This window comes from Agrilus planipennis, unplaced genomic scaffold (assembly GCF_000699045.2).
Source record: "Agrilus planipennis isolate EAB-ADULT unplaced genomic scaffold, Apla_2.0 scaffold3, whole genome shotgun sequence".
In the NCBI taxonomy this organism is placed as follows: Eukaryota; Metazoa; Arthropoda; class Insecta; order Coleoptera; family Buprestidae; genus Agrilus; species Agrilus planipennis.
The window spans coordinates 2,242,085-2,251,687 of record NW_020442460.1 but is presented as its reverse complement, the minus strand read 5'-3'; positions in this window follow the sequence as shown (position 1 = coordinate 2,251,687).

Here is a 9,603-nt window from a genome sequence, read left to right as displayed (position 1 = left end):
GTAATGTTTAATAAATATTGGAGCGATACATAATGATATCTCCAACAATTGCAGTTTCCCATTTTCTTAAGAAGTACTTGTGTCAGTTAAAGAAATTCTGTTTTCGAAATGGTTATACATAACAATGTATTATACAAGCAAGCTACAAAATTTTTGGAAGTCAGAAATTTTATTTAGTTTTTAACAAAAAAATTAAAAAGACTACAATACAGAAACAATAGTCCCTCAACCCTCATCAAAGTCCTAAGTACATTATAAGATATGTATAAGAAAAAACCTAGATAATATAAAAATTGTTTGTAACTTTCCTGTCGACGTTATTCTTATTCCTTTTGTTATTGGAACGCGAATTTTCTATCCTTTATTATCCTAATGCTCACTCCCTCTTTATAATTCGAACGCTTTAACTGGCAGCTTTTGAGTATTCCATGTAGTAAATCTTTAAAAAACATTAATTGCAGCTTAAGCAATACATTTTCTAAGTGTTTCCAGTACATTTACATTTTTAGGATTGCTATAATTTTTTGATAGCACTCTTTGGGAATTGCCGATGGTAATTATTATTATTTAGCTTTTAATCGATCAAAAAAGGTTTTACTTCTTAAAAGCAGTGGTTTTTAAACTTTAAGTGATGAGGGGTCACTCCATAAAATTTCTGTCTTACCATGGATCATCAACTGTTTGGAGATGATATACAGTAAATGTAAATGAATAAAGGCTCGTTCCATCTATAAATAAAACACATACTAAATCGTTTAAAGTCGACAATACTTTAATTTTTTATTACAGAGATAAGCATACTATTTTAAGGCGATTTTTGTGACTGCATACTCTTTACTAACTTCTGAATCCTTGCTTCAGTGTTACTCAAAACCAAACGCCATGTCGACACTGACATCCAACCGATTTCGATGATTATTTTTAATTATCAGAAACGCCAAAAACCCCTCGTAATCACCTTATGGTCGTTAGTCTTACGACTGGTTGGACCTGTATCTCCACTCTCTCCTATCTTGAACTAATCTACGCATTTCCTTAAAACATCCCACATCTTCAATTATTTGCAAACAGTAACATAATCTAGGTCTACCTCTACTCCTCTTAACTCCTGTTTCTGCCTGTCATGCCTGAAAAGGTGTCTACCAACCTGTCTCGCTTATTTCTTATTGACTTCCATAAAGTCCTCTGTTCTCCTATTCTTTCTAATACCTAACCTTCTCTATCCACGGTATAGTCATAATTCTCCTGTAACACCACATTTCGAACGCTTTTAACTGTTTTTTTTTCCGCCGCGTCCACCATCCATATTTCGCACCCGTACAACGCCCCCTTACAAACATACATCTTTAACAATCTTTTTCGAATTTCTAAAACTCATACTCCCAATGAATATGTTGAAAATAAAGTTAGATTGGATTAGGTATAGCAATTTCTCGAATCATTGGGAAACAAGTTGCTTTTTGACTCTAAAAATATTCAAGATTAATTCCTGTTCCGAATGTATTTTTCAGGTTGTTATCGTGTTGCATTTCAATCACTTCCTCTTGAATTTTATCAGGCACCTTAGAAACGTTAACAATGAAAGGATTCTAGACAATTTTCCGAATACCTTTGTCCTCGCAATCAAGAAAATAGCGATTGAATTCACTTTTTAAGTTTTTCAAATTGCTTGTAATGTTCATTTGTTTTTCCAGTGGTTCGCGGACCACTGGTTAACAACCACTGCTTTAAAGGGTCGAAGTATTAAACAACTGTAAACTCATACTTATTCACGTTATTGATATAGTAAAATACTTTTGAAATTTGAATTGATTTACGACTAACTTTTGCTACCAAGATTTACTCATAATTCAAATTTCAAAAGTACAGAAGTATCTATTAAATTGAAATGAAAATGTTTATCACTATTTGTATTAAGCCTTACTACATTTGCGTTTAAGAAATTTATTCATTTATAGTAATTTCCTGTTCGTAAACACTAAGAAATATTTGTTCATCTCCATTCTGACAACGACGTTTTTTATGATCGGATAAGGCAGTCGCCTTATCTCCAGCTCGATATTACTGTATACACGTGTGTATGTACAATCTTTACGTTGTGGAAGGTTATCATGCATTTGTCTGATACAAAAAAAAAAACAATCTGAATGTAAAAGTATAATAAACAACTTGATACTTTAAATATCTGACTATTACGTTTTTTCATCAAATGAATATTCTTTGTTATACTGGTGCTTACTCACTTTAAATTATTTTTATAACTTCACTTAAACAAATGTGACAACAGCAATAATTATTCCACATTAATTTGAGTTAATTTGTAGTGGACAAAAATCAAATGAATTTTCACATTAATATTAAATATTAACCACCACTAAAAGTATTTCATATGATATTAATATACACTTTGAATCTGTCGTCTAATAAGTACATTTTGTCACGATTTCTTCTGTCACCTCTAATAGCTTAGTAGTGAAAGCATTGGTGCATAAATCCGAAAGTCTCGGGTTCAAGTCCCGGCGAGGGTGTACACAGCAGCAGTAATTTTTCCTCATTAATTTGAGATAATTTGTAGTGGATAATTAATGAATTTTCACATCAATATTAAATACTAAATACTATTATTAAAGTTTCTTAAAGTATTGTATTAGATATTTTATCTTTGATTTGAAATATTCTCGTAACAAACCGCTGAAAAGCTAACTTCAGATCGATCGCTGTTCGCGATGAAAAATGAGTTTCTGTTTCCATTTTAGCTGTCGAAGAAATCGTAAAGTTCTGTATTTGGTGCAAATAAATCTTTCGCTCTTCAAAATGCACTTGCNGTACGTACGTACGTATGTACGTACGTTCGTATGTCAGCATTTTTTTCGTTTTCGATATCTCAAGAACGGATTGAGATATCGCCCTCAACCAAAATTTTTTCGAAAGATATTATCATAATGAAGATCTGAAAGAAATTTGAACGAAATCGGTCAAGCCGTTTTTTTTTTATAAAAAAAAAAACGAATTAATTACAAACAATTTAATTAAAATACGTTCTAATCTAATCACAACAATGAAGTTACGGAATCAATAATAACGAAATATCATTATTCAAGACAGGGAATAACATATTATAATAACATATTATAATAAAAATTTGTTTATAACAAAATGAATTGTTATAAACAATCGATAAACAATAAAAAATAGTATTTACCAATTGACTGATGCAAGTACTCTATCAATTCGGTTTTCTCAGACGAAATACTGTTTCTTATGGGTTTATAAAATGACGAACTCTCAAACATTGTTTGTTATTTATTATTGTGCCGCGTTTTTTTCAAACTTTAGAAACGAATGTACTTTACAATAACTGTATTATCTAATGGGAAGTTAGTCGTATTAGCACCGACCAAAGTGTGCTCAGACCAATTTTTTTATACTTATTTTATCTTTGATATAATTAATACAAGAAATTATGCTTACGATTTATAATATGTAGACGTAAAAAAACATTTACATTATAATTTTATTCTTGTGATGAATTAATCATTAATATTGTTAATATCATTTTGTTGTTTTAAATTTCATTTTTTCGGTTTCAAGCAGTAGTTTAAAAGCTCTCCGTAATAATACATAGGGCGCCACCAGTCTTTCAAGCGACGACTGCGTTGATACGTATACTAGCTCAGTATGTCGTAAAGAGGGTATTGCGCGAACGATCGCTGGAAAATTAACGAATTTTAGTGAAAATTCCACTGTTTTATCGGGAAATTTTTCTAAAAATTTGTGTTTATAGTTATAACAGATTGGAGTATCTATGTCGTTATGGTTTAATGTGTTTTATAATCCTGCAATTTTACTCGGTAAGTTGTTTACTATTAGTTAAGACTTTATTCGTAATTATCTTTATTCATAACGTTTGTTCACAGTTATATGCATAAATATTTTATCTTACACGACTACTAATTTCAGATCATCAATAATATCATGCATTAACATAATAAATGCATTAATTAACAACGGAAAAATTACTGTTGTATTATTTTGCGAAAATTTAGTTTATAATTTTTATTCTCCTCTAACTCCTAACGTTGAACAACAAAAAAATTCTTCAAGTTTAATGTCCCTATCTCATTATTAACGGCGCTGGATTTTCATTGTAATAAAATTGGGCTTTCACCACGGAATAAATGAGGCTGCATTAATTACGTGAGCTCAAAATGTGCAAAATTTCATCAAATTTCACTTAAAGGATTGATGAATCATTGAAAATCTCACTTCAAAGGTTTAATTCAATGAGTAACGTTTAAACTTAAGAATTTTTGTTATTTATTTCAAACCTGAATATGAGTCCCTGGGAGCATAAAAATTAATAAATTGTCAAAATAAGAACCTCCCTACATATTGGTACATGATTGCTTTTTATGTCAAAAAAAACATGAAATTCCTTTGATTAAAAGCTAGGTTCTTGAATTTTGAATTCAATTTGTACATTTTCAACAGGAAGCGCGTTTTCTATCTTTTGTTTTCTGAATTCTTGCCCTTTTTACATGTGCATGCTTCAACTGGTGGTCGAGAATAAAATATTTTGCTGTTTTTAACATAAGCTGCAGCTTAACTATGTTTTTAATATTGATATATATTATTTTTGAAGTAATTATTATAATCTTGGAGGAATTAAAAAAATCACTTTACTTATCTATATATATAAAAGAAAGTCTTCTTAGTTACACTATTTATAACTCAAGAACGACTGAACCGATTTGGCTGAAAATTGGTGAGGAGGTAGCTTAGAACCAGGAGAAGGACATAGGATACTTCTTATCCTGTTCCCGTGGACAAAGAAAAACGTGGTACAAGAAAACGCAACTGACATGGACTAACAATACGCATGTATACCTATTTCAACATTTTACAAAATTCTACCTCTTCAGGAAGCTTAAAGGGGTTTGCAAAAATTGCTTGTTTGTTTTGGCCAGATTTACTTGAAACTAGTTAAAAAATTCAATCTCTGTTGGGGAAAATGAGTGGCGAAGAGGAGTTGCAATGTTTAAATGGAACATATATTATTTGTGGTTAAATTTACTTGAAACTTGGTTTTAATGGTCCCTTATTTAATTTTTGAAAGACATATCTCGACATTTTAAAAACTTAAACCTCCAAACAGGGAAGGTAAAATAGTGTTGCAATTTTTGTTTGGGACAAACTTTATTTGTGATTAAATTTACTTGAAACCTGGTTTTAATGGTCCCTTATTTAATTCCTAAAAGACATATCTCGACATTATAAAAACNTTTTTATATATTTTACTACTTTCAAGTACGTTATGCTATTTTGTTCGCTAGAAAGGCAATTCATGCGTTGGAAAAAAGGTCAATTTAAGCATTAGAGGAAAGGTAAGTTCTTGACTTCTCGTAACTCTCAGAATTATCGACACTACTGTCTTTAAAACTCATGACAAGAGACCAAGACCAAGAACAAAGAAGTAAGGTCAAGATCAATACCAAGACTGCGTGCAAGTCTTGGTATTAGTCTTGCTTTGATCATCACTGGACACCCGGTATAAAGTTTTAATCAAATGAACTTTATCAATAAATACTTATTCAACTGTTTTGCAGTTCTGATTTGTATTATCTAGAATTGTTTGTACATGTGGGGTAAAAAACTTTCTTGTCCCTGAAGTTGAAGCGCTTTGGGATAAGTCCAATACTTCAATAATACAAAAATATTAACAATACAGATGTAAATATTTATCGCACTTCTGTATTGCTCTTTGCACTGTGTTATTAGGCTGGGTACCTACTCTACTAATTTCCTTACTGTAGAAACCATCAGAGCGGAATCAACTGTTTAAACATGCCGGCCGGGTCACCCTATTTTTGCTACTATTATCCTGTTTAATTTACCTAAAATTAATATCTAAAGAATATCACTTTGCGGTAGCAATAGGGCAAGAAAGGAAAATCAATGCACGTACGAATAACCACCGCCATAAATCAATCGGAACGTTGGCTTTGACCTCTCGATTACACGCTAATTGGAAGTTATTATCAAAATATGGAAAGTGCCTGGCTTATTTTACTTCCTAACAAAACGAACGACCAATTATTTTGTTCAAATGACACCTTCACTGCAAACTGAAACGTAACACCTACTTATCTACTGTGTTAGTAGGTCAATTAGCGAATGTTTAAATAGCGAAATCAATTATAATCATTGAATCGAATTCAAGATCACGAAAATGCAAGGTGGTGAAACGGCTTACCGTCTTCACTCACCCTACGATAGTTCTCTGCCATTTCTACGTTACCCAGTTATCCAAAAAGGTAGGCTAAGTTTATTATTGTACTATTGGGTTATTAACTACAGTTAAATTGTTGACTAGTCTTTCTAAATTATATAATCAATACTATATCCTATCCTATTTCTTTATGTATAAAATTAGTTGCTGTCTAAGATGGTGATGTATATCTCAAATTAAACATATAAATTCTCTTTATTATAAGGGTATAGTATAAGGGTAAAAGTCTCAATTTGTATAACTTCTATTTCGTTGAACACATCCTAATTTGGTAAACAAAACTGCGTTTGTTTTGTCTTTTTCTGCCGTACCCTTATAAGCAATGAAATTAAAACATTTTTTTCTTAGGTTAAGACCGTATGCTTATGGTAGAAAAAGGCAACACGAACGAAATGAGTGTTATAGTCATGCCCTTCCTTTTCTTTAGGATTCCCTAGTATCCTTTTTTATTTTTTTATCGAAGCTGGAAAAGCTATGTGAAAAAATGGTGTCGAAGTATTTAATTAATTGTAATAAATTCAACCTTTAAAAGAATGTGAAGCTTATAATATGGCTAATGAATGTGATGCATTATACGTAGGCCAATCAAGAAGATTCGTTAATGTTAGACTTACACAATAGATTTGTGTCACATTTCTAGTGATACGTTAATTTTTAGCCGAAGTGTATTTAGTAACATACCGAAAAGTAAAATATTAAATATACACGAAATTAGAAATTAAAAAATGTATCAGAAGTTAAACTTTTCCAATCATTTAAGATAATGCAAAGATTACAATAACAAAATCCAAAAACTCGATCATTTTAATCTTTCACTTCCCAAATTAAATTAAACCTGTTTAATCTACATATATAAAAGAAAGTCTTCTTAGTTACACTATTTATAACTCAAGAACGACTGAACCGATTTGGCTGAAAATTGGTGAGGAGGTAGCTTAGAACCAGGAGAAGGACATAGGATACTTCTTATCCTGTTCCCGTGGACAAAGAAAAACGTGGTACAAGAAAACGCAACTGACATGGACTAACAATACGCATGTATACCTATTTCAACATTTTACAAAATTCTACCTCTTCAGGAAGCTTAAAGGGGTTTGCAAAAATTGCTTGTTTGTTTTGGCCAGATTTACTTGAAACTAGTTAAAAAATTCAATCTCTGTTGGGGAAAATGAGTGGCGAAGAGGAGTTGCAATGTTTAAATGGAACATATATTATAAAACTTCAACCTCCAAACAGGGAAGGTAAAATAGTGTTGCAATTTTTGTTTGGGACAAACTTTATTTGTGATTAAATTTACTTGAAACTTGGTTTTAATGGTCCCTTATTTAATTCCTAAAAGACATATCTCGACATTATAAAAACTTCAACCTCCAAACAGGGAAGGTAAAATAGTGTTGCAATTTTTGTTTGGGACAAACTTTATTTGTGATTAAATTTACTTGAAACTTGGTTTTAATGATCCCTTATTTAATTCCTAAAAGACATATCTCGACATTTTAAAAACTTCAACCTCCAAACAGGGAGGGTAAAATAGTGTTGCAATTTTTGTTTGGGACATACTTTATTTGTGGTTAAATTTACTTGAAACTTGGTATATATGCTGTTCGACATTATTAATCAAATGAAAGGAGATTGCAACGTTTCCATGGGGTATATTTTATTTTATTTTCGGATTTACTTGAAGGTTGCTCATTGTTGAAATTAAGCAAATACGTGTTTTGGCAATTTTTATAAATCAACCCTTAAGGATGAAATGTTGTTGCTACGTTTGTATTTGAAATCTAAGATAGTGACTTTACGTAAAATTAAAACGTTGTAAGGGTGAATTGGGAGTTAAAAGTTTTACGGAGAAACTATATTAATTTCTGCGAGCGAAGCCGCAGGGAAAAGCAAGTAAATCCATAAAAATAACTGATGTGATACTAATCAATTCTTCTCTTTGTGTATATTAAACCTATTTAAACTTGTGTCTTAGTATGTCTATTTAATATTATGTGGGGTTAATTTTGGTAACTAGCGAACCAAAGTTAAAAGCTCTCTCATTGTTTGAAATCTATACCATTATCGAGGTGGATGTAGCTTTTTTTAAATGTTTTCTAAATATTTTCAAACATTTTCTTGTTGTTAAGAATATATTTTTTGGCTTTTGTTCTAACGTAACTTTCTGTCTTTCATTCTCCGAATACTTTCTCTCTTTAACAGTCGTATGCTTGAACGCTCGACTGACAGAACAAGACATTTTGGCTCGTTTTAATATAAATAACCATTAAAAATGTGTTTTGAAAATTAATGCATTTTCTGTGTGTATATTGAACCTTTTTAAACTTTTATTACAAAGGGAATGTCTTAGTTTGTCTATTTAATGATATGTGGGGGTTAATTTCGCAAACTAACGAACCAAAGTTAAAAGCTCTTTCATTGCTTGAAATCTACGCCATTATCGAGGTGGCTGTAGCTTTTTTTAAATGTCTTATAAATTGATATATTATTTTTGAAGTAATTATTATAGTTTAGGAGGAATTAAAGAATCACTGTACTTAGAGGCCCATAAAAAGAACAGATGTGATACTAATCAACTCTTTTTTATACTTTTTGTAGTGCAGTTACCAAACTCGGTAGTAACATATAAGAAAATATTTATCATATATCTTTAATTGTTAATTACACGTACTCGCTACTAGCGTTTTGGTTTTAACTTACCTTGAAGATACCTCAGTACCACTACATAATCTCTCTACACCTTTTCTTATACCCTTTCGCTATATTACCTGGTCTGTATGGTAGAATTACGCATATGAAGACAATATCTGGCCTAACCTCGGCCAAATCCATGGTGCAAAGCATATTACACACGTCTATCAGGAAATAATTTCCAACCACAATGTGCTAATGCATAAATTTTACCCCTGATGCATATCTCTTCTTAGAAGGCAATTAGGGAATTCCCTATCATCACAACCTAACATACTTTAATGAGGCATAACAGTTCACTTCATTTTTGACAATTCATTATCTATTCCACAGAATTATACGTCAATGTTTAACGTGAACAATTCGGATAAATTGGCATTTTCAATTCCGCATAAGCAGTTTTAAAGTGTAAATTTAATTTATAATCAGAGCTTTTATTGATAACTTTTGTGTTTTACTAATCCTAAGCCTGGATAAAGTATTAAGGTAAATTTTAAACCAGGTTGACGAACCACGAATTTATTCTTACCTGCAAATCAGTTTTAAATGACTAAATCGTGACTAATCACGAAGTGACGAAACAAGTATAAACCGGTTGTAATAAACTGAAGACTCAGTAGATA